Consider the following 26,211-nt stretch of genomic DNA (forward strand, 5'->3'; position numbering starts at 1 on the left):
AATGGTTCATTGCTCAAGGAATGTCTAGCAAACTCTAGAGGAACCTCAAAAACACTGACCAAGGGTAACATAGCTGCACGTCAAAAGATACAGTACAATGAGTAAGCATGGTCACACTTGGACATGTGTGTTATGGACTGGATAACGCAGTGCAAATAAAGAATAAAATAAAGATAATGCAGCCTCTAAATCCAACGTATGGCTGCAGAAATTCATGATATGTTTGCTCTTGGGATTAGATATACATTAATTATGGCAATTGCTAGTAGTCTGCTGTTTATTAATATCATGGTAGAAGTGAAAAATCCTCTTTAAATGATATCCATACTGATATAAATACGGACCTGCCATTGCACCTTCTTTTGTAAATTCTTTTTTCCAGCAGCCAGGAATCAGCATTTTCACACACCAAACTCAGCAATAGCAATCTAGTTCCCTAATTACAGGTCTCCTTTAAGAAGTCAACGCATTTAACTTAAATAGAAGGATTATTAATAGTACTGGCTAAGTCTCCGTAAGTCAACATGTCAGGGTGATACATAGATGAGGAAACACGTGCCGAGCAGCACAGAACAACATTCAAATAAACAGTCTATCAGTGTCACTGCTGAGTATAAACAGATTCACATTAACAAAGATCCTCGTTATAGGCCCCATACAGCAAGAGGGCGGTCGCAATATTTCTTTCACTTTGGGAAAACGCAGATTCCCACGTGATAAATATTTGTCTGAATTGTTTAAACCGTCATACAGAGGCATACTGGGAAATGCATTCACTTCTCCAGCTCTGATGGCTAACACCCTTCCCGGAAAGTCCCATCTTTTCCCTGTGCTATCGGTATGAGAGTGCTCTTATTTTGGATTGTCAGTAAGCTTGGATCTTGGTATCAACACTGGACCTTGTTGGGTACTCGAGACAATATATGGGGAAATTTCAGAAACTTACGGTAAGTTTTAGTAGGAGTTACTTACATTGTATTCAACTGTTTACCAATTTATGTTAGAGTTAGATGAGCGGTTCTGGACAGTTGTATCTCACCGATGTCAACTAGTCCTCAGCCGCCTCTTGGTTATGATTGAAATTGGAATTGGGAGTGGTTGAAATTCCTTTCTGTACAGGCGTTTGGTTGCATTGTGGTTTATATACTCGTCAACACCTCTCCTATAGGTTGTTGAACACTCCCAGGTGACCAGCAGCTGAAAATGGGTGGTGAGGAACATTTAACCATGTGGTAGGCAAATTCCCCTGTGAACCTAGCCGTAAAAGCTGTCCATAATTGTGCAAATCGAGCTGCCGGCACATCTTTTTCCCAATGTGCAAAGGACTTAACTGGCCACTATGATAGACAAATCATTGTCTATATATGTAAACTAAATTAATAATCTCCTATATGAACTTTAATAGGCTCATGCACTTTCAAAATTGATATTCAATGACAAAACGGAGAAACGGATTCCCAGCTGGAGATTCCAAACCTATTACAGGTGAGCCTGAAGGAGTGCCAGTCCCATAATTAGATATATAGAAAACTAATAATTTCATGTGTTTTCCTCTTTTGAATATTGTAGTTTGGGTGTAACTGTTATCTCTGATATCCCTGATGAAGTCAATCTAGGTGAAACGTGTTGGGTTGACACTGTAGAATATCCAACAAGACTGTGTTTAACTATAGATAGTGTTTGAACTGACTGCATCTGGTTATTCAAACCTTTGTAAATATTCTAATCACACACAAACTGATTTGATTTAAAATATCAATATATGTGGATAAATTGATATCTCTTCGCCCTTTTTTAGACCCCTTCCTTACATTGTTCTAAAATTGATATTCAGTTATTGTATCTGTGCCTTTTAAAAATCCAGTGATCATTCCAAAAGTCTGTTTTGGGCCCCTCCTGTTACAGAGTGACATTGCTTTGTTTCCATTTGATAATTGTCACCCAATCACAATAAATTCTCTATTACACATAAATGTTCCACTGCTGTCACCATTAGGAAGTCCGCCCTGTAAATGGCCATGCAGCCATAGCTGGGGTGCATTTAGGCAGAAAATGGGCTTCAAGAGATCAGTATCACTTCGATGCTGAGCAATTCTAAAAAAAATAGGTATTTTATTAAACAAATATTAAATGGCAATCTAACATTTGCAGTGCAAATTAAATGTCATTCAGTTAGGGTTTTCATATCCTTTAAAGACATTGGCAGAGTGGGGGGGGTGCTGACCACCCACATTGTTCAGGAGACAAGAACTCATTAAAAAGGAGAACAAATGTGGTGCCAATATGGTCCACATACATTCACGTTTTCTTTCCCTGCTGTTCAACATCCACGCAAATGTTTGTTGGCTGAAAAAGATGGCTGTAGGGTAGAGCAACCCGTTTCTGCGAATCATCTGCAGTCAAGCCATCATGTATTGATATGTTTAGTTTCTTTAGGATGTCAGCTATTTTTAAAATTTTAAGGGCTTTAATTCTCCGAAAGGTACCAGACATTATCTTTTTAAATGTAGAACTATGACCTCTCATTAAAAAATAATATGTGCTGAAGGATTTAATGATATGTACATCTCCACTTTTAGTTTTTTTTTTTTTGTTTCTTTGCAAAGTAAAACAAATGCCTGTTGACTGTTATCTGGTTGACCCTGCCACTGAAGTCCATCTAATGCATCTTTTTGTGATGGTGTGACAACGAAGCTGCACTGTTTCTGAATTTAAAGAAGTGTTGCCACCTTCATGTTGGATGTGCTTCCTTGCACTATAATGGAATCAATAAATGTTTTATGGGTCACAGATATCTAGTAGGTCATGAGACTTGTCAGTTAGATGAAGGTCACACCTAGCCCTATGTGATATTTTCTATATTGCTGGCATTGCCTCTGTTGCTGGAACCATCCTACTGGGAGTTTAAGTATCTCAGAATGGGGATTGTATGGCACAAATGGCAGAGAACTAGTAACTCCTAGATTGTAAGCTCTCCGAGGCAGGGTCCTCTTCTCCTACTGTGTCACTGTCTGTATCTGTCTGTCATTTGCTACCCCTATATAATGTATAGCACTGCATAATATGTTGGTGCTATATAAATCCTGTTTAATAATAATAAAAATAACTGTATTTATGACAGCCAAGCCAACAATAATATATTTATGGCAGTGGACACCCCCCGCCCCTCTTACTCAGGTGGAGTAGATCCACTGGAGACATTTAGATTTTTGTTTATTACTATTGCTTTCTAAGCTAATTCTGGAACGGTGACCAGGTGATCTAGACCTGGATAATGGATAACGAAATAGCTAGACAGAAAAATGTATAGATCACAGACTTGTGAAAAAGTACATCCAATGGAAATGGTTGACTTTTTCAAAATGGCTAAACAGATATTTTGTTCTGTTTTAATTATTTTTTAAAAGGTTTTAATCAACAAAATTATCCATTTTTAGACATATCAAGTTTAGTACAAACAATTTAACACTAAAGTAGGTAACAGAAGCGGTGACACAGAGCAATGAATATACATGTTACAAGCAAAGAGTATAGAAATCTTAATTATTACCAATGTATTTGCAGCAAATATCCTACATGCCCTGTAGAAAATGCACACACAACTAGTAAAAGGTTCAGGACTTTTGTATTGGCAATACTACAAAGAGATCAGATGATAGAGAGTATAATTGGCGTGTCATCAACAGAAGTTTATGTCAACAGCAGAGCATTTATTGACAAAAAAGACATTTTTGAGGCTATGCAAGAATTATTCTTGAGACAGCTAGTATAACGTCCCATGTGGCCTTAAAATGTTGATTCTGCACAGTATCAATTATTGCTCTGCTGTTTGCATGAAGGTGTGTCGCTCTAATTATATTACAGGTTATTGATGACAATGCCATCAATCAGCGGTTTGTTTTAGAACACTAACTTTCTTTTTTCTATTTTTGGAAGGATTAAAGGAGTGCAATGGAATTTGTGATATTGTGCCTGATTTTTGAATGCTCTCTAAGACCGGAGATGATAGACCATCACAGGAGAACTTGGGAGGATCTACAAACCTGGAATGGATTTCCTAAAATGAATTTGCTATTAATTAGCAAATGTCTTCAATCCTGGACCAGATTAATTCCAAGTTTGCTGAATCCCTCAGGTTCTCCCATGATGGTCTACCGTATCCAGTTTTGGAGAGTTTTAATAAATTGAACCCCTTGTGTGGAAGGGAAGGTGCAAGCCAGTTCTCTCTAGCCATGGACGCTGTTGTTTGATAAACAGGCATGTCTGACATCACCCATTCTCAAAATACTGTGTTGTTAGCCCACGTCAGAACCGAGGAGCTAGAGAGCATTTTAGACAAATAAACAGATATTCCCTTAACCTGTGTGGCAGAAATGTATGCCATAGGTTTCAGTTTTTTTTGCTCTTGCTATAAAACATTTGTGTAAGTGTTGGGATGTCTGGAAAACACAGACAGGTTTTAAAAAGTTTTATCTACTAGGTTTTTGAAAAGTTATTCATAATTGTTTTTTTTTTTTTTTTGGGGATATCAACAGGTTTTTTTTTTAATATACTTTTTTAAATTAGTTTTTTAAATATAATTTTTTTAGAAAGGTAGAACAGAAAATATAAAATAATAAAAATATATACACATATACACAAGTGTTACAAAATACCAATCTTAATCAGTAGATCATGTACAGAAACCAACATGTAATAGTACAGAACATGACATTAAAATACAAGTAATTTCGCTCCCTATAACATTTTGTCCACACCCTCATTTTCCATTTTTTGTTATATTTCATTCTTGGAAACAATATATAACAGGTAACAAACAAACAGTAACCAGAGAAACAAAAATGAACTGCAAACCTACCATATCCAATCAAAAAACCCAGACCCACCTCTCGTTCACATAGCCTATTGCTATGTTACGACATACATTGAAGAAGAAGTATACCAAAAGTAAAAATATCTCAAGGACATTAATTAAATATCCGGAGACAAGGGTACATTACCTATGTGGCGCCCTCAACACCCACTGGTCATACCAGGTTGTATGTCTATATATTTCAATAACATCATGAAGTTGACTAGGGGATAATTTATATTGTAAGTAAGGCTTCCAAGTGCCAAAAAACCTTTGCGGGTGGTTATCCAAGTGCTAAGTAGCTTCTGTCTTGTCTCTAACCATCAAAGCCTGTAGGTAATTTTTAAACTGAGTAATAGTCGGGGAGTAAGGTTCCAAACAGTTTTTGAGAATGCTTTTCTTGGCCGCTAGTAAACAGAGATGTTCGAACTTAGATAAAGCCCTTGATGTAGTCAGGTGAGATAAACTATCAACAGGTTTCTAAAAAAAAAATATTCTAAGTCCATCCAACAAAGTTTTGATTTTTTTTAATAATGTAAATGATGTATAAAATGTTATAAAATACTATATATATATCTATATATATATAGATATATATATAGTATTTTTCTCTTTTCCCTCTTTTTCTTCATGAAACATGCTACACTTACCATTTAGTGAAGGATAATTTAATATTAAATTAGTCTGTAATTTTTACAATCCACTTGTAAGGTTTGGGAAATAAATTGGTACTTTTGCCATACTTTATACCGGTAACTTAATTGGCCGTATCATCTAGCTTGACCTTGGCAGGGAAACAGCAGATGTCCTCCCAATGGGCACGGAGGTTTCCCATCAATAGAGATTATCACCATAGTGATGGTGCCATTCTATGCAAACAAATCACCGCATCTTATCCGGGGATTAATAAATCTTTGTGACTCGGCAAAAAGCAATTTAAATGCTTGTTAGATCTAATGGGCTGATGTACAGGAAAATATATATTGCTTCCGAACGATAGCAGTGCAAAAATGAATAGAAAGTGCAGCAAATTTTCTAATGTCAAATATAATAAGGAAGTAAAAGTGTTGCTGGTTTATTATACGGCATGTTGCAAATTGCTTTCAATTGGATTTTTATCTAGAACCTACAACTTGGGATAAATAGGAGATTTGCTGATTTCATAAGGGGAAATAAAAAGTTACATGGTAAAGTAAAAAGTTTTTACTGAAACAATATATGGTTTACAATAATGGTGCAAAAACATTTGGGGGAAATTTATATAAGGCATTTAGGATCTTCACCTTGCAAGGGATAATTCCCTTAGATTAGAGAACATGGGAAGGGTTCACTTACAAGGATTTTTCATGCATGTGTTTGGATGGTTGAAGTCAGCAGATCTTCATCTGATTTACGAATCTAAATGAAATACATTGCAAAGGGATTATTCATTTTGTTATGTGAACAGCCTTAATTCTTTTTACCTCATTAGGCTTGATTTAATAAATTCTTCAAGGCTGGAGAGGATACACTTTAATCAGTGAAGCTGGGTGATCCACCAAACCTGGAATAGATTTCTTCAAAGTAATTTCTTTTTTGCTAGCAAATGTTTTGAATCCTGGACCAGATCCATTTCAGGTTTACTGGATCACCCGGATTCACTGATGAAAGTGTATTCTCTCCAGGCTTGGAGAGCTTTATCAAATCAGGCCCATTGTGTCCAGATTGAATCAAATGCCACACAGAGATGCCATTAGGCTGTTTCAGTGCTCCTTGCTGCTGTTATTTATAGGTTCCTCTCCCAGCCACCTGCCTGATGAACAGATGATGGGCACATAATGAAGATGTGGGGGCAATGTTGTTATAGGTAAGTATACCTGGACAGGGGTTACAATATCCGCTGAGTTGTCCGATCCCATTGCTATCACCAAGGGAAGGACTCAAGACCTCATGACACCACCACCCCGAAACATAGTATGCAAGAAAATGTGTGTATTAAGTTTATATATATTTTTTTTTAATACTGGGGGGATGTTGGTGGTTGAGGGCATGGCTGAAGTTCTACTTTAAATCCAAACTTCAGGAAAACAGTTGCACCATAATGCACCAATAAAATATAAGAATTTTTTTTACCCACCAGTAGATTTGTACTTTCCCTATCTAGCCCCATGACATAAATAAGCCTGGGGCAGGTAGCAAAGCCTGCTTTCCGCTCTTACTTTACTGAATGAAATCAACAACTGGTCCCCCACCTGTCCATACCCTGTGGAAGGGTATGGAAGGGGCAGCATGCTTATGTGCATACTGGGCAGGGCTCGAGATTGGCCCCCTGGTCAGGGGTGTAGTGGGGCAAGCACATGTGGGCATGCCATGCCCACACTTTTTTGGGAATGAGGCGTTTATATAACAATGATGTGCATGCATCCTCGCCATGGATAGTACCGTGCCCCCTCTTCTTTTTTACGACTACACCCCTGCCCCTGGTGCCACCCCAACCTCTCCCAGTACTTCTATAAAGAGCCCTAAAGGAAGCTAAATTCAAGTCAAATTTTGATATTTTATATTAAAGCAATGCAATAAACACATAACTGCATTCAGTGGTGTTTTTATATCTGACTGGAGTTCAGCTTTAACACATAAAAACTAAGATTTTGCTCTTACTTTAACCCATATCTGAAAGTGTATATTCTAGATGGGCTCCGGTGCACAACACGATCATAACTACACAATGTCAATATTTTATTACACTTCTCACATTAAGGTGATCAGGATGCAGGCTTTAATCTAAGAGCCTTATAAAAAATTCATCCTACAGGGATCCCCTACGGCTCCATGGTATTCATTTTTCATAAGTACCCCGGCATTAATGTAGAGACCTGGTCACATTTTACACATCGCTCCTGGCAGATAATGTATACGCAGTAGAATAAAGGACTCTCACACATTCCCCTTCCCATATAAGATAGTCTAAATGAAGCTATTTAATGTCCAAACTGTTTATGTAGCCACTTTATGATGACAGAATGCAGCAGTGAAGTCCAAGAAACACTGTGTTCTGTGCAGAGGGGATGGATTGTATTAAATATTCAGAAGTCTTTTTAAAAAATGTGGCTTTAAAAGTTGCTGTTTTCATAGCATTTAAAGCTATTCACTGGGATTTGTACAAAGATAAAATCCACACTTTATTATAGTGGTTACTGGTATGGAAAGTAATGGTTTTAGGGTATTTTTACAGCAATCATGCTAAACATATGGTATGATTGTCTCTGTAAAAAGTGTTCCTCTTAGGACTCCAACCCCATTGTGTTTCTATTTCAATACTTCTAGAGGCATGATCTCTATTCATAAATATATGATTTACCCACTAAATGAATGTTATGGAGACCCTGTCACCAACAAAACAATACATGTAAATGTATTGAGATATTCAAAATATTGACTTCTGGACGAGTCCATACTCTAGCATAGCCCTCTTCTTGTTTGCATAGCATAGCCCTCTCTTCTTTTCTCTTTGCAAGGCCCATCTAGTACAGATTTCCCACCTCCTCCTCCCTATGTGATCTTTATTGTAGCTGCTGGGAAATACTGAATGGAAATATTATAGGGCAGTCCAAAGTAACCTTTGAAATAATATTCAGGTCCCACAGAACCTATTCTATGACCAATTCAAAGAAATCCCTTCACATTGGTGGTAAGAAAAATGTCCCTCCTATAGTGATGGTCAGAATGCCAGCTTCAAACAATGGGTGTTGGTGGTGGTCTTCGTAGTTATATCTTCTCAGAGAAGTAAGTGCCAACCCTTAAGTAAGTAAAGTAACTAATATTATGGAGAAAGAAGAGAAAAGCAGTTTTTTGGCACAAAAACTGTATTTGTATACAATATGCAATAATGATACAAAACAAAGACAAAAAAACAAAGATATGTGTCAACATATGCCACAATGCAATCTTGTGGATTAAATAGTACAAATTAGGCCTCAAAGGGCACGGAATACAACATAAAATGTGACAGATTTGACAGGTTCGGGTTGGACCACAAATAAAATCTTGGGGTCCACCAGGTGTCAAATCTAGCCAAGCATATACATTTACTTGGTTAAGAATGCCAGCTTTGCAGACTGCTAAAATGATCATTGATCTTATGGCACTGGCCCTGCCATGTTGGCCTCATAGTTATGTAAGCGCCATAGGATTGAAGGTCAATTAGCCACATAATAATATTAGTATTACTTCTGTAGTCTTCTTCTGTAGAATAGTCATTCTCAACCTTCTTACCTCCAAAGGAACCTTTGAAAATAATTTTCAGGTCTAATGGAACCATTGCTAAAACCAATCTACTGGATCAATAGTAAGAACATTTTTCACAATGGTAGGAAGTAAGAAGAATGTCGTTTTTATAGTGGAGGTCAGAATGCCTTTGTTCCAGACAGGTAATAAGATCATTGATGTTATGGCACTAACAAGTGTTGTTGGTCTTATAATTATGCAAGTACCATCAGATTGAAGGTCAGTTAGGTCAATGAAGGTCAATTAGAGTAACCTGCCTATGGTTCGACATAACCATGGTTGATAATACCAACAATAGAGTATCACTTGAGTGACAGCATCTCCTTCTGTAGAATATTAATTCTCAACCTCCAAAGGAGCCCTTGAAGTATTATACAGGTCCCACGGAACCCCTGCTTTGCCCAATGTATTGAATTATAATTATGCAGGCCCACAGAAAAATCTAGGAGAACCTCCTCTGGGGAAACCCTGACTGAGAAATGCTACAATGGAGTTTTTCTTGAGTGACAGCTCCAAGTCTTCTGGGGGTGTTGACATCACATCCATGAAGGCAGTACCAAGCAGCAGTTTCAGGTAATTTTTATATTCGAATAATGGATTTTTTTACAGGTAAACAACATTCTCAAATACATTAAATGACATTAAATACTAAAGCCCACCTCTTTATGGTAATCTGAACATAACAAGTAAAGATTTTTCTATTTTATAGGGAATGTCTAAAACCATTCATTGTGCCAAACAGTATCCGGAAATATCTATGTCTGTGTTGAATTAATTACTCCACTGCACCTCCTGGTCCTGACATGTGAATGTGCCAGGGCACTCTTATGTTTTGAGCCTAAAATGCAGTGTGAGATAATTGCTGCCTTTGGCTTTTAGATTTGCGATAATATTTGGTGATGTTACTACTGTATCCCTAATGTTCTCCTTGCTGCGGAGGAAGTTGCAGTGAAAGCATCACCCTGCTTCTGCTTTTGTAATCTCTTCCACATCTTTTGCTGCTTCTTGATCAATGTAAATCTATAACATCACCACCTGTCAGGGATGCAGCTCTGACATGAGGAAGAAAAGCCCTGCCTCTACCAAGAAGGCCAATTCATAAATATAACCATAATAACGCTAAGTACACAGTTCCAATAAATGTTACACATTTGGATTATTCATGATTGTTTAGTAATTATGGCTTTGTGCTGAACAGCTTGTTGTGTTCTACAGAAAGGGAGGTGGCAATCAGGAGATTCCCTGTTTTGTTTGGTATGTTATAGTATAACAGGGCTTGTTAATAATCCAACACTCCAGATATTTAACACATACAGGTAGTCCCCAAGTTAAGGACCTCCAACATATGGACAACTCCTAGATATGAATGGGGCTTCCCTGCTCGCTCCTGTGCAGGACGTATGCTTGAAACGGGACATTTTGCATGACTTGCAGAAGAATTTTTTTGCTAAACACAGCTGGGGCTGTGGGTGATCATAAGGACTGAGCTCTTCTTCAACATCATGTAACTCTTTAATGACCAAGACAAACTCTGCAGTTGTTTCTTTTTGCATATCAAAGCACAGCTTGCTCCAGAAGTTAATGAATGTCTAGGCTTAATAAAGTTGTGATTGACTCACAGTGAGTATTTTCCATGCTGACTAACATTATGTTAGGACAAACATCTGTCCTAATTGCCTTTATTAAAATAATGTACCTGTTCCGACTTACATACAAATTCAACTTAAGAACAAACTTACAGTGTATGTATGTAACCAGGGGACTACCTGTATTTAGCACACTTTTAACCAGCAATAATGAATATTTGCAGCAACAAATGTATAGAGCAGTGTTTTTCAACCAGGGTTTCATGGAATCCTGGGGTTCCTCCAGATTTTGCTAGGGGTTCCTTGAGCAATGAGCAATCTGTGCCTCTCAGGTCAGTTTAGGTTACATTGGCTTCTTAATGGCCAGCAATGTAAAAGGCATTTATGGTTACCACCAATGGGAATGATATAAAAGATTTGCTGTGGATATAATTATAGCAGGGGTTCCCTGAAAGTTATTCTAGAGTTATAAAGGTTGATAAAGGCTGATTCAGGATGAATACAGGCAATATTGGGTATAGTTTGTGCCCCTTTTTTAGAAAGGCTTCAATGCGATTTACACTGATTTGATTCCTTTGGCTTTCCTTGCCGTAACCTTTCTAGTTATACTTGGTAGAATCTACAGAAAGTCTTTGTTTAGGCCATTGGTTTGTAATGTTTCTAGCCTAAAAAAAAAGGACAAATACCCAAAGAAGGGATATAAAACCCAGCTCTCCGGGTGTATTTTGGTAATAAATAGAAAATTCAGTGCATTGTTTCATATCTACTTCCTTCTGGTATGTTTTACAGCATGCCCTCCAGCTCTACATTATGGTCTCATATATCTGTATACTTTTCTATTCAGAATTTATTACGTATGTGAATAAAACACATATTTCCCTAAATCCTAGGTGTATAATACCATTCCATTTATCATCATGTTCTCTTGGAATAAATAGCACTTCATGCTGGTACCAGAGCCACATGGTGTACAATATACAAGGCTAAAATCAACTCATCAACCCTTGTGTATATAATGTCCATACACAGCTTTTTTATTAGTATACAATATTTAGATTGCAGTTCCCTCTCAGTCAGAACCTTATTTATCTTTTCATTGGTACTCAAAGGGGAGGGAGCAGAGAAGGATGTCTTTTATTTCTGTTTTGACCTATTTTCCAGTTTTTTCCTTTTTCTTCGCTTAAAAGCAGAAAATTACAGCAGTGTAAGTATAATTTTTATATATATTTTTTTACCATTGCCATTATTTTGTAATGTGCTCATTTTTATGGGTTTTAAAGCTCTAACATGCAATGATTTTATTCCTATTTTTTGTAGTATAATTTTAGGTACAAGGGGCAGAGGGGGGGTATTTTTATTAGACCTTCCAAGCTAAAGACAAGTGCATGTTATGCAGTTATAAATAATTCTGACCTCTAGCTTTTTCTTGTCCCTAATACGTAACCCTCCCCTGAATTCTAATGAATAATCTAGTCCGGTCAAAAACCTATTCTCTCGTCCATTCTCAAGAGATTTCAAGTATCCAGCCTTCTCTAAAGTACTAAGGTATAGTGATGTCAGCAGAACCTATAGGAAGTGGATGAAAGCCGGAGGATTTATTTCATGGTTGTGGGCCTTAATGGAGGGTCTTGTTGACACAAGAGAAGAATGAAGGTACAACATCCTCGTCAACACAAACATCAGTCCTAACCTTCTCCTACTGATACAAAAGATACATTTGACCTCTAAGATTTAACCCTAATGCAACCAACACTCAAATATTACCATTAAATTATCTTGCCTATCTTTGCCAAAATTGACCCATGCAGAAATATCACATTACTTCACTTTTATACAATGCCACTCTTAGTGCTAGTACCCCTGCATCTATGCAAAAGAAATAAAAGTCTCAGAAATATTCTTTAATACAAGTTTCTTCCGTTATCTTACCATTTACACTATATGGCTGAACGTTTGTGCACAATCGACCATTACATTTTTTGGGTTGGTTGGACAAACCATTTCAAGATTTCGGAGAGTGTTTGTGGAAATGTGTTTCCATTTAACCAAACAAGCATTTGAGAGGTGATGTACTTGTGTTGGACTGAGAGCTGGCTCACATTCAATGTTTAATTTCATCCCAAAGGTATTGAGCAGGGTTAAGGTCTGGGCCATGTAAAAGTCGTTTCTCTGCACCAAACCAAGTTTTCCAACCATGTCTTTATGAAAATGTTTTTGTACACATTGGCTGTCATGCTGGAGAAGAAGAGGCCTTCCAAAACTGTAACTAAAACGTTTTTATTGCCTAAGAGAGCATTTTTCCACCAAGGGAGGAACCATGGTCTCCATGAATACTGACCAATGATTACTATATCCACAACTCACATGAAATGGTGGTCAATGCTTCTTTCATCAGTAGGTCAGTAGAAAGGATGCCCCCCCCCCCCCCCCAGTACAGATAGCCTAAAAGACTTGCAATTGGTTATTGAGAGACACAAATTGCTCAAGGAGATTCTAGCAACCTCTGAAGGTACACTTCTTGAGAAAGGCAGGTCTGTATGCTGTAGGATTACCCAAACCCTTAACTGGAAATACCTGAACTCAGTAATTTGGAGAGATATCCACAAACCTTTGACCAAATAGTGTATACCAAGGGTTGAAAGTGGTGGTGAGGGGCTTATCACATGGGGTCCACTGTTACAGCAGAATATGTAATTCCTGCAGATAAGTTTATAATTTTCATAAAGCGTTAAAAAAAAATCAACATCAACAAGGGCATAAAATAATATACCATTTTCCTGTATCATTCATAACACTCACTAAACAAAACATCGATAAGAGGCCTCCGTTTTACAAATTGGAAATCTCCGCCATAAAATTTATGGGCCCCAAATTCCAGGCGCAGACCGAATGCAGCCATAGCACGGTACCCTTGGGTAATGATTTGCTACATAAATATGTATGTGTCGCCTTGAAGGGCTGAAAACGTTGATAATAAAGATAAACTAAGTATATATAATCACAATAGATGTTCTTTTTTTATACGACTCTATTTGCAATAAAACGAGATCCTCCGATATAGGAAAACTGCTAGGTTGGGAAATAATTGAAAGCAGCTTGGGCAGCAACACGAAACTGAAAATCTCAAGAGGAATATCATTTAGTAAGTGGTTCACATGTCAGATTTTTTATTTGGTTGCAGACTGGTAGCTGGAGCAAACAGTTACACTGTTATTTAGTAGATCTTTTTTTGTAATGTTTTATGGTGTTCTAGATGTCTTTTTCTGTAATACGTTAGAAAGAATGTCCATCGCAAGCTGTAATATATGGGTCATTTTATTTAGTCTTGTGTCAGGCAACATGCGGTTATTTACTGCGATGGTGGGATTAATTTAAGTCAGCAATGTCATACAAGGACTCGCAGACACTGAATCATATAGTGTTAGTTCTACTTTTTAATGGCTTTCACTTAGAAGAAGGTTGTAAAATAGAGGTTAACCCATTCCCAGCAATGCAGGTCTCAGAGCTCTATCATGGTAACTACATGGGTTTATGTTCACTTGATCAAACTTGTTCAATAATGTCAGAGGAAGGCATTAAGGAACTGGCAAGTAGCAACAGACGGGATTTATTTAACTGAGATCAGATTAAGGATGATTTCTGATTGTTGACCACAGTTTACTGCACTATATACAAGGCACATTCTAGGCTGTACATTAATCAGTCTATATTTCTCTTCCCTGAACTCCCCCAGTCCACATTTTATCTGATCTTCTGTCCATGGTAGAGCACTCAAACCTAAAAGTGGTCTCAGAAAGCTCTGCCACCCCCCATGTGATGGTTCTCATGCCTGGCAATTGACCTCTCAACCACTGGGTTGCGTCATGTTTTCACCATATCTAGAAGACCTGGATATTTCCTAGAGTTTTGGCAATGAGGCAGTAAAGAGGTGCAGGCTGTGTATATATAGAAGGAATTTGGAACCTAAAAATAAAATTAGTTTAGGCCTATTGTTTTTTATTGGTTGTTAAAGGAACACCACATCTCAAAAACATCAGGTTGAGATACCAAAAGAAACACTATAGAGAGTGTTCAATAAAGAGGGACTTTTAAGGTGTCAAATTAAGGTTTGGGGGGCCAAGCTATACCCTTCTAATACAATAGGTAAGTGCAAGATACACCTCCAATTTCTCCCGACGCATTTCACAGAGTAAATCTGCTTTCCCAGGAGATTTTAGAAGGATAGAAGGCACTGATATCTTCATATAGGAATACATCTTTCCTATGATATCTTCATAGGAAAACATATATAAATGTGTATTGTATGTATATATACAGAGCAGGTACATGTCAATAGTTTTATGTCAATTAGTCAAACAATAACTAAAGATACATACATTAGTAGAACTTCACAGAACACATGGCTTAGGGATCTAATTCCGATCAGTCTAAATAAAAAAGACCATAAGGTCCACTATATTTTCCATGAGGTCTTATGTTGGCAATATATCTGTGCTATATCCATTATTCTTAACTATTTAAAAAACAACATAATTCGTAATTTGTAATTCATTGGTTAGTTTTACAAAAGGGCATGACAAGGCAAGATTATGGAACCTGCTATCGAATGAAACTGTCATTTTGGGTCTGATTTATTAAAGCTCTCCAAGGCTGGAGAAGATACACTTTCATCAGTGAAGCTGGGTGATCCAGCAAACCTGGTATTGGATGTCCTAAAAGTCATTTGCTATTTGTTAGCAAATGTTTTCAATTCTGTACCAGATCCATTCCAGATTTGCTGGATTACCCAGCTTCAGTGGGGAAAGTGTTTCCTCTTCAGTATTAAAGAGCTTTAATAAATCAGGCCCTTTGTCTACAATGGCCAAGGCATAGTTTTGCTTACAGTTAATAGAACAGAACTACCGGAAGTGAGAGGGGTCTTTGGCCTTTTTACCATCTGAGAATATATTTAATACAGAATATAGCTTTTTCTTATATATCTCTTTGAACCTTTAGCGGCCTATATAGTTTTTTCTGAAGGTGAGACTTTACCCTTTTTGGGTTGGAAGTTAGGGCCTCATGGGGTAAATCCCATAATTGAACATTTTTGTATGATTGATGAACCAAAGTTTTGCTAAGCACCCTTTAGAAAGACACATGGATGGATCTGTCCGTCTCCATAGTGTAGTCCTCTGTAGCCCTCCTGTAGTACAGTCCACTATAGTCATCCTACAAGACTGAAGGAGAGCATTGGGGAAGTCACGTTGCTTCAACTTTGCTATGACTTAAGCAGAGGGGGAAATTGAGCTGAATTAGCAAGGTTATTGAAGCGGGTCATAATTATTTGGTATACAGACATTTTACTTTGTTTGCAGCTTTTATTTGATATACAGCAGGAATTGTGCTTTATATTCTGCAGCAAGCCCCTGTATCTCCTAGTGAAGCTCTTGTTGCTGCCAGGTTCCTTAAAAAGTTTAAAAGTAACTGTTTACTAATAGATTTTGGAACAAATAGAAAATCTTAAATACGTAGTGCTACCTGCTCTGGCTTAGAGACAATGGGTTGTGGTTCTCAGTATAGATTTGGATTTCTCGTTTTGGCCATCTTAATGATATCACCTCCATGCTTTCCAAGTTTTACAGACAAATTATACTTTTTACAACAGTGTATCTAAATCACAGAACCAAAAAAGTATATCATTGCAGCTGTTTGGTCTTTAGATTTGGTGGCAGCATTCTTTTTTCAACATTATTTTCCCCTGGTGGTCCTGCCAATAGCAAACTAAGATGACAACAGTCACTTACCATACTGTATCTATGGAGCAACATAGAACAATACTACAAACATCCCCCCCCCCCCCCCATTAAAAAGATGTAACAACATGCTTAAATGGAGGGTTTAACAGACCAAAAGAAATCAATATCATTAGGATTTACATAAATTTTAATCTTGTGTGTTAAGGCTTATAAACAAGCAATGAGTAACACACAAAGTTTAGCATCCCCCATCAAGCAATCAAAAATAATCTTTTATTGATCTAACTATATTTGATTCATCGATCACATTTTCTAAATTGAAAAGGGATTGTTAGCTATGGATTGCTACAATTTTCCAATATTAATGTCTTTATACAAAGTTTTTCTTTTATACTGGAAGCAATACTTGACACTGGCATTGTCTTTACTTAAATCTCTATCATCACGCTCACGTCCACTTTAGCAGATGAATTGATTATTTTACCTTGAAGGGTAACTACACTCTCGAAAGTAATTAAACTTTATTACTTTTAAAAAAATGTTCATTTTTACATGCCACTCAAGTAAAAATGGATTTTCCCTAAAGTCTGATTTCGATCAGCACTGAGACATGTCCTTTTCAGCACAAGAATGAATGGTGAAATAATACCTACTTAAAACGTAATTAGGCAAAACTCTGTTTAATAGTGTTTTAAGATTGTTAAATAATGCTGTCTTTGATATAGCTTGGCAGTTACATTTTAGCATGGAATGTTCTAAGGAATCGTTACCAGGAATGGATAAGTAAAGATGGTACATGAAAGTCTAAAGCCTATCTGCCACCTTTGTTTGGTCCTGGAGCCAAAGTGGCCAATATCACCAATTTGTGATTTTTTCGACTATCAAGCACACTTCTTAGCCAGATACTTTACCTGCTTTTACTTGCAAAGGGGTCAATTATATATCCTCTTCTAGATCACTCATGAAATGCATATTACTTTCTTCTTGGGTCCATCAGGTGGGATTAAGAGTCCAATTTAATTGTGTGCTGAAAGTTAATTCTGAAGTAAGGAGCCAAAGCATTATGGGCTACCAAAGTAAACCACCAAAGGGGTTTGCCCCTCTTTGTTGCTCATTACATGTTGATTGGAGTGAAGGTATCTTTCTTCTACAGTAATGGTCAACATGTGCTTTATTGAATTGCCAGGGCAGGTGGTTGACATTGTAAACACAATAGATCAGCCTTTCTCAACATTTTTAACATGGGGGAACTCTTGACATACGTTTTAGTTGTCAGGTATACTCTGCTATAATTACTAAATCTACAGCTAACAGTACATTGGCCTGGAGGTCAGTGGAAATAATATCACCGTTACAAATAGCTAAAAAGATCATTGGTGTCAGTGGTAATTGACCTTTGGAGTCTGAATGGGGGGGGGGGGGGGACTGCTCATGGTTTAAAGAACCCCCAGCAACCTCTGGAGGAACCCTGCTTGAGAAATATTGCACTAGATTTGTTGCTTGAGATGACCATGATCATCTCGGGTGGAAAATCTAGCTCGTTCATTAATCCTTCCTGGATGATCAATGAACTTTCTTATTGAGGAGAGCGTAATGGGATGCCACTTGGTCGTCCTTCCCTCTTTCCATAGAACAGACTCATTCTTTCTCCTGTCAATGGAAATGGCCACAAAAGATCGTTTCCAGGGTCAGAAATCTGATAGCCGTCCAGGTCTTTACACATTGGCAGGTTCATCTTTCCATCAATTTTGTTTGTGTCAATATTTTATGGTTCAGTCTTTGTGAACAAGGTTCCTTACATCCTGTAATTGCACCATATCCGCTATCGCTTAGCTCATGATAGTCCACCAATGTGCAATATGGACAACCAGTGTCCCATAACCATGCCCTGATATGAATGCCACCACACAACCTGAAAATGAATCTATAGCCCCAAGCTCTGAAATACAACAGACATAGGGTGGAAAATGAAAAGAGAAAATCATGGAAATTAAGAATCACATTGTTTAAAGGTATTGCTCAAGCTAATGCAGAATTGTAAGAATCCTAATATAGAAAAAAATAGCGGAAGAGACGTGAAGGTCCTCGAGGGCAAAGAAGAATATTAGAAAAGAGAAATTAAATTGAGAGGAAGAGGCGAAAATATGCAGAAAATGCACTGAACCAAACCAAATGTCCTGCAGCAAAGGTAATCTTCTTAAAGAGAACTCTGTCTACTATGAATTACTTATATGCATGTTTTTCTTCCCAGCAAATGAGACTTGGAAATGGCTCTGACAGTAGAATATTAGTACTGTGATTGTGAGCATACAATTTTAAGACATTTAAAAGCATATATACTACTTATTGGATATTTAGAGGGCAATAAAAAGGAAGCAAAAAAGATATATTTCAAAGTAATAAAAGGTTACATTATAGAAATGCTTGGTCTGTCATCCTGGCACTTTGGTTCTTCTATTCTGTGGATTATCTAACTGCAAGCAGATAAAAAAAGCATTTTCAGGAGAGAACAGAAATGGTAGGTACAATGGCAGGTTTTCTTTAAATCTTTTGGATCAACAAACAGGTTTCATGCACAGTGTCATGGTAAACCGTAGAGGGCATTCTGAAGGCTATACTAGTTTAATATCTCTTGCTATGGTGCTCTTTTGTAGATGCCACCATCAATTTTGCGAAGAAAACTTCTTGATAAGTCGGATGTTAGTGGCAAACAGAAACCGGAAAGGAGGGTGCGTTTCAGAGAACCAGAGGTAATCTACTTGCATGGTAAGGAAACAGTGATATAGTAAAATGTATGTTGGTGTATATGTGTCTACATCTAATTGTGGCCAAAGTGATAATGAAGAAGTCAATACAATATACAAGGTTGCACTTTAAAGGACACATCCCCTAAGAGATCTATAGGAGCAGTCATTAGCAACTACCTTCTGAAATTTAAAGAGTCCTGATTCTGATTAAGATACTTGGTATCGCCTGGTACAAGTAAGCAGATAAGTTGGGTCAGTAAATTAGACTGGAGCTATTATGAACTTAGTTTAGAATTCAGAGTTTAGGCAATCCAATTTGTGATCCATCATTACTATATTGGTCATTGATAGGTATAGTATGACAAATTCCTGATCAGAACCTGACTAGGTTTGTTTGGGAATTGTACTGTTCCGAACCCCTTAAGTAAATTCATCTAATCCGCATACTCATATTCTAGGAGAGTATTTTAGAAAGCATAATGGTTAGTTGATCACCCTTGATGCCAAAAAACTAGCATTTTTAGAAAGCAGTCATGATGTCTTGATGCAACTAATAAAATATTATGTTTCAGCATTTGACAAATGTTACCCAAACCCCCAATAACTTTTTAAGAGCATGTCAAGAGAAGGATTAGGGAAGAATGGGACCCTAGGCAAGGTAGTAGGCTTGGCCCATTTCTTTTATTGACATTGATAGAGTTTTCGATTGAACAGAAGACTACTTTTTGCATTTTTTACACACATACTAATAAGACACAAATTATCTACAAATCCATCTTTCCTTGTGATAAAGGGGTACACTGTTCTACCCATGTGGGCTTTCTTTCTGGTTTACCTGAGTAGCATAAATAGACATCCACTGGGCTGGAGGTCCCTGTCTGGGCCAGGGGTGTAGTGGGGCGGGCACGGGTAGCATCAGGGTTTTCTTGTACCTTGTTCCTATCACTGTACGACAAAAAAATAAATACTGTCTGGTACTAGGTCTAATCCATGTGTCCTATACTAAATGTGCGCTGAATCCAAATCTGAAGCCTGATTCTGTCTAGGATGTCAGGATCTTAAGTTAATTACCATTATAGACGCGATTAGCTACATTTTCTCGTTCTGCAGTTACTATGTAATCTCTATACATAACTAACTTTTGCCTCATAGTTCCATGACATTACAAAAACGTTTTATGCGGCAACAACATATACAATTACACATAATTTACCTGAGTCCTTGTTCAACACACATGTACAGTTCAGAAGTGTTTCAGGCACTTGCTTTTGCGTTTGTGGATCTCCGCTGTATCCCGTTGCAGAAACCAGCAGTAGTCGCCCACGATGTTGGGGTTGCACCGGCCTTCATATCTTGTTTTCAAAACAGAAATGTCCAGGTGGAAACTCTCCCCTTCATCACTCACATCACAACTGGTAAAATGTTCCCATGTAAAAATATATTACCCAATTACCGACCATTTGGACATCTATAGCACGCCTATAACTTACTATCTGTACATGATAGTCAAATTCTGAGTTCAGATTTAGAATCAGCACACTTGATATCATGTGTTATTCCCAGTAGCAAAATCATTGTTGTGCAGTGTAATACTCGCCCATGTACAACCTCCCCAGTATAAAAGGGGGCACCAAACCTAATGTACCATATCCTGATTATATCTCCAGTCTCATTGGCACCCTCATGCTTAGTAGGGCGGTCGGCATTGATCAAGAGGTATTCCTTATTTAAATCCATTTGCAAGTACCAAAGGTCTGTTCTAAAATACTGTATTCCTAAAAAGTTTCTTTTTCTGCAAAGTGATGTTCCTAAAGGGATTGCACAGTCTTTTCAATGACTTTTGAATTCAACTTTATGGGTAGAGTAGATCAGCTTGATGAACATATATACTTTTGTGATGTCTTATAAAACTTTGCTTCTGTGTGTAACATTTATAGTAAATATGTGGTCATAAGCTCAACGTGATAAATAGGGAAATTGATAAAATGTAATGCAATATATAAATGGTACTGATGGGTTGAGTTGCACTTTAAAATATCCTACAAAATATCAAGATTTTTACTTGTATCACATATTCTTACATTTGTTTTCCTGATTACATTGTAATATTGTCTTGTTTCTGGAATTCATTCCTGTTTTTATTTTGCAGCCAGTCACCATTGTTCTAGCAATGTATTGTCGTTCCTGATAATCGGAGTTTGTGTCGTGCTGATCATGGCCGCTATTCTGTATTGTCACCAAGTGCAGCTGGGCTTAAGCGCCTTCAAATCAAGATTCGTAATCTACATTCTCCGTTTAAAACACAATGCTGCAATCTGTTGGAATCTGTTCAGGAAGCAACAATAGTATTCGGATATGTTGTAAGGCGGAAACATTGGGCAATTTTATCAACCAAAAAAAACTTAATCTTCCTGCAAATTCTTCACAAACTGGAACAACTCCAAAAAACAAACCTAAACAGAGGGCTAATCACCCAAAAATAGATAGAGATCAATTCTGCAGCTGATTGGACTACACCTGACCAACAATGAAAAGTGATGAAGCTAAATCTCTTGTTTTAGAAAGATTCTTTCACTTGGTGATCCAATCTCTTTTCCTGAGAGATTTAAAGAGAATGTACAAAGTCAATGTTTTTAAAAATATAAGATGAACATATGATGAAATTGATCATTCAAAGTTAATTATCTTATCAATGTGCACCTTTTTAAAAAAATGCTTATGTATGTTTTATTCTATAGGCTCAAGGGAGTAGTTGTATTAGTTTATTTCATATACAGCCTCTGCTTTATGGATTGTAATGCTACATAATAGTCATGCTTTACAGCTCCTTTTTACAATGCAAATCTAGGAGTCAGTGGGCTCATTAAAAACAACACATGTGTCCAAATGATATCTTATTCCAATGGCCATTATTACGCAGTTAAAAGATTTTATAGGTAAGGTTTTTATAGTTTTGTACCCAGTGTGTTATGATTTGTGGCTGATTTTGTTAGTAAATGTCTTATAATACTCTTTTCTGTAAAAAAAAGTTGCATCTAGTCCTTCTTTTCCATTGTTCTATGCTGGAATAATGGAGTAACAGCCACAGAGATCAGGGTGCGGGCAAGAGGAGGAGATGGGATGCACCTGACCAGTTCTGTGGTTTAATACTGGATACAGAGAGCACTGGGTCTATAGAAAGGTTCGGACCTGTGGTGCTATCTCGCATTTGGGGAAATTTGGGGTTCGCTTGATCCCACCAGCACCTTACCAATTATTTGCACCATAGCAGATTTGACAGCACACAGCAGTGAGCATTACTGAACCACTAATTCGTTCACCCATTCATTCTTTATTGGGCTGCTGCAAAGATGCTGCAGCTTCTCTTCCAAAGTAGCGGTTTACTGGCGTGAGGAAGCGGTAACCACATCACAACCACAACAGCAGTCTGAACAAAGCCGATATTTAGCACATTAATCATATTTATATACATATGCTGTAACATGAAAGTGGAGGTTGTTAGTACAATGCCTATCTGACTGCCTATCTGTCCTAAGCAGAGGCCAGTCTATAAATGTCTATCTCACACAATAATATACCTATGCATGTCAAATGGGAGGGGCATCACTCAAAATGTGTTCATTAAAATACACTATACATGTCCTTTACCTGCTTCTTCACAATCATCAAAGCACTTAGAACCCAGTATTGACAAGAATATGAAGGCTGACATCACTGACTTGTTCTTCAAAAATGTTGCTGCCATTCAGTTTATTGATCTGGAGCAAGTATACTGATAAGGATTTATGTCTTTGCCAGACAAGCCAGGCATCTAGAATTTTCAAAAGAAGGTCGTCTATTGCAGCCGTAATTTTTTCCTATGTATTTTGATTTCAGTGGGCTGCAACCCAGATGGGTACTAACAAGTTAAAATATCCCTCTTAGTCATTTGTCAGCAGAATAAATGTCCCCATTCGAAGATTTCTTCACTAAACCTATAGATGACTTGCTTAGAAAGTAATTGTTTCATCCAATAAATACATTAATAAATTGTTGTGCAAAAAAACTCAGAAACCAATTAAAAAAAAACAAACATTAATTTGTCTGGGGTTGGCCTGCAAATAGTTTCATGAATCCTGCTCAAAGTTTGCAAACGTTTTGGTGAGCCCTTCTGAAGTCAATAGAATGAGGGTGGTGAATTAAATTACGGAGTCTAACAAAATAATTAGGAACCTGGCTTTTATGACTTTGCCTCCTAGTGGGTTATACAGGATTACCCCAGGTGCAGAATGGTGATTCCTGGTCTTCACCAGAGCCACCCACTCTTGTGGCCACCAGACTACTTTGCTGTTGGGAGGTCATTGGGTCATGGCTTCCAGGCTCTCCCCACCCGGGGTAAGCGTTATAGGATGGTTTAAGTTTAGAGACAACTGGCCAATGGGTAGTAGGCAATCTTGGTATCACCAGGTGTAGAAGTCACCAGGCCAAGATCCAGACTTGCAGCAAGATTTACACAGAGCCAAAGTCCACTCAATGATCAAGGTTGAGATGGTCCGAGGTCAGGGCAGACCGTAGACCATAATCAAGGTCAAGACCGTCCAGAGTCAGGGCGGGCAGCCAGCAATAATCAAGATGAAGGGGGTCCAGGGTCAGGGCAGGAGGCAAGCAACAGAAAACAGTGAGTTTAGGGCTGAGCTTAGGTGGGTGTTTGAGAAGTCTAACAGGCAGAATATCGCTTGGCAGAATAGCGGGTAACACACCAAGGATCCAGAAACTGGCGCATGTTCATCCATGCATATAGCTGCATGTGCACCAGTGCACCATGCAAAGGGCTGTGAGTACACAAAGTCCTGTACGATGTTGCCCCGATGCACGTATCTGCACGTCTCAAGCAATGACTAAAGAGCACCCCATTGGTAAAAGGAGACATGTAAACAGTACCACTGGCAATGCCAAAGGAAACATGTATCAATGCCAAAATATGGCCACTTTTAGGCCATAAAGAAGTAACTGGTGCTCTCCCAAAATGCAATGACAATATGGCAAATATCAGCCCACTCTTTATTAGAAAGTGGATGGGTTATCAGTTCCTTCAAACTATTGGATCTTGTGGGTCAGCTTGACCAGAAAAGAGATATGCACTTTGTTAAAGGTTGTTCTTTATTAGTACACTTTCATTTATTAGACAGTTGACTACTGTTTTGTTTTATTCAGAATTTCTGCCTGCCTGGGCTCTTTTGGAGGTCTGTTTCAGTTGGTATTTGCTGTTATGAGTCTGTGGTAGATGGGTCTCCTGCCATATAACAATAGACACTAATCAAATAGGGAATTTACATCTGTTTGACCAAGTCGGTCTTCTATAATGGCATATTTATCAAACCTCAGCCACTAACCCAAAGAATTCTTTGCTGCATCAAGTATTGCATTGAAATGCAGAGCACAAAGTAGTTGAGATAATCTGGAACATAAAAAAATTAAAAAATCTGCTCTTTGAATATCCATAAAATGTAACCGGAACATAAACCTTGCATGTTTTCACTACACAATTTATGGTGTTAATTATTTTATTAAATTGACAGTCCTAAAAATGTTTATCTAGCACTTTTTTTATTCAGTATCTATTGCATATCAGCTTGATGTTTCAGTCTGTTGCTTCCAAGGCAATCATGTCTTAGTCCATACACTGCTGCTGTATAATAAAGAACAACTTTAGGAGTATAAAAGAAAGAACTGAGGTCATTGTTAGCACTGAGACCATTACATGATGGCTTGACTGGTCCATGTGCTTGACTTGAATGGATAAAGTCTGCCCTGTGGATTTCTTTTGTGCTGACCACTTAAGTTTATGTAATGTGCAGGGACTAGAACTGGTTGTGTGACAATGGTACCACTGTGCTGACAGTGGGTTTTGCAAAGCTGAACATCTCTGAACACTGCAGAGTGAAAAAAGGGTACAATACCCTACAGCCCATTACATTTATACTTAGTTGTTCTGAAATGAGCTTTACAGGAACACAAACCTGAAATAAAAAATATTAAATGACTACAAATAATGTAGCAAATGCATCCATGGGACTATTTAGTTGCTCCTTCGGTATCCCAGATACTGGGGCAAATTTACAATTAACCATCGTCCTTATTTCCAGCTTTGCCCCCTCCTACCTTGCAATTGGTTTGTAAGGCCCACTTTCCAGAACTTATTCCAGGCTCATTTCAAACTGCTCCCAGGACAAACCTGACCAACTTGCTCATGTGTTCGTAGTGTAGCTGTTTTTCCACCGAAGCAAAGGCAACCACCTGGCCAGAATCGGCTTGTGGTTTTCAGAAACTGCACCATGATCCAATACATTGGCGTGCACATACATGCACAAAATTTTTTCCAACCCCTCCTTATCAGTTAAATTGAAGCAGATGGAAGCACAGTTGATCCTGTGATAGAACGCTCTGAGCGAATGCAAGTCTGAAATGAAAGCCCATCACAGCAATGAGCCAGTAGTAAGGCTTATGAGGTGGGCAAAGCTGGGTTGTGACTAATATGTATAATAGGAATGCAAAGCATTTGAAGTTCTTCAGATGCTCTAAATAAAAGTGAATGGACGATTTCCTTATCCAATCTTGAACGTTTTATGATTTCAATATAGAAACAGGCTAACTTTACGAACCCTTTCCAATAGCTGTACGGCATTTGTTATGAAGGAAGTGTCCCTATTTTATTAAACAAATTGTTCCCTCTTTTAGGGAAGAACACCAAAACCTATCCATCTTAAAGAAAAGACTTGGAGCCTGTGTATGCGATGTACAAATATGGCTGTACACTAATACATAATAAAAACAAAAACAAGGTTGTTAAAACATTAACACACACTGATGAGTTTACCTACATCTCTTACACATAGGTGTCCATTTATATTGGCTGATATTCACTGAAACATCCACTGGTGGAGAAGCAACTACTACAATTGAAACACAGGGATCTGGAAGATTCTCCACTAGGTATTGTTTCAGTTTTTGTCTGATCCACTGCTTTATAGATCCTAAAGTATTGC

The 26,211-nt window shown here is 37.8% G+C and overlaps 1 long non-coding RNA gene across 1 annotated transcript; it reads left to right on the forward strand.

The window, feature by feature from the left end:
- Positions 1–624: 624 nt before the first annotated feature.
- Positions 625–26,178, forward strand: LOC140341631 (uncharacterized). The gene is made up of 3 exons (XR_011922923.1): positions 625–947; positions 19,094–19,205; positions 21,336–26,178. It is a non-coding gene; the product is annotated as an uncharacterized lncRNA (long non-coding RNA).
- The last annotated feature ends 33 nt before the right edge of the window (positions 26,179–26,211 follow it).

Source organism: Pyxicephalus adspersus, chromosome 12 (genome assembly GCF_032062135.1).
Source record: "Pyxicephalus adspersus chromosome 12, UCB_Pads_2.0, whole genome shotgun sequence".
Taxonomy (NCBI): Eukaryota; Metazoa; Chordata; class Amphibia; order Anura; family Pyxicephalidae; genus Pyxicephalus; species Pyxicephalus adspersus.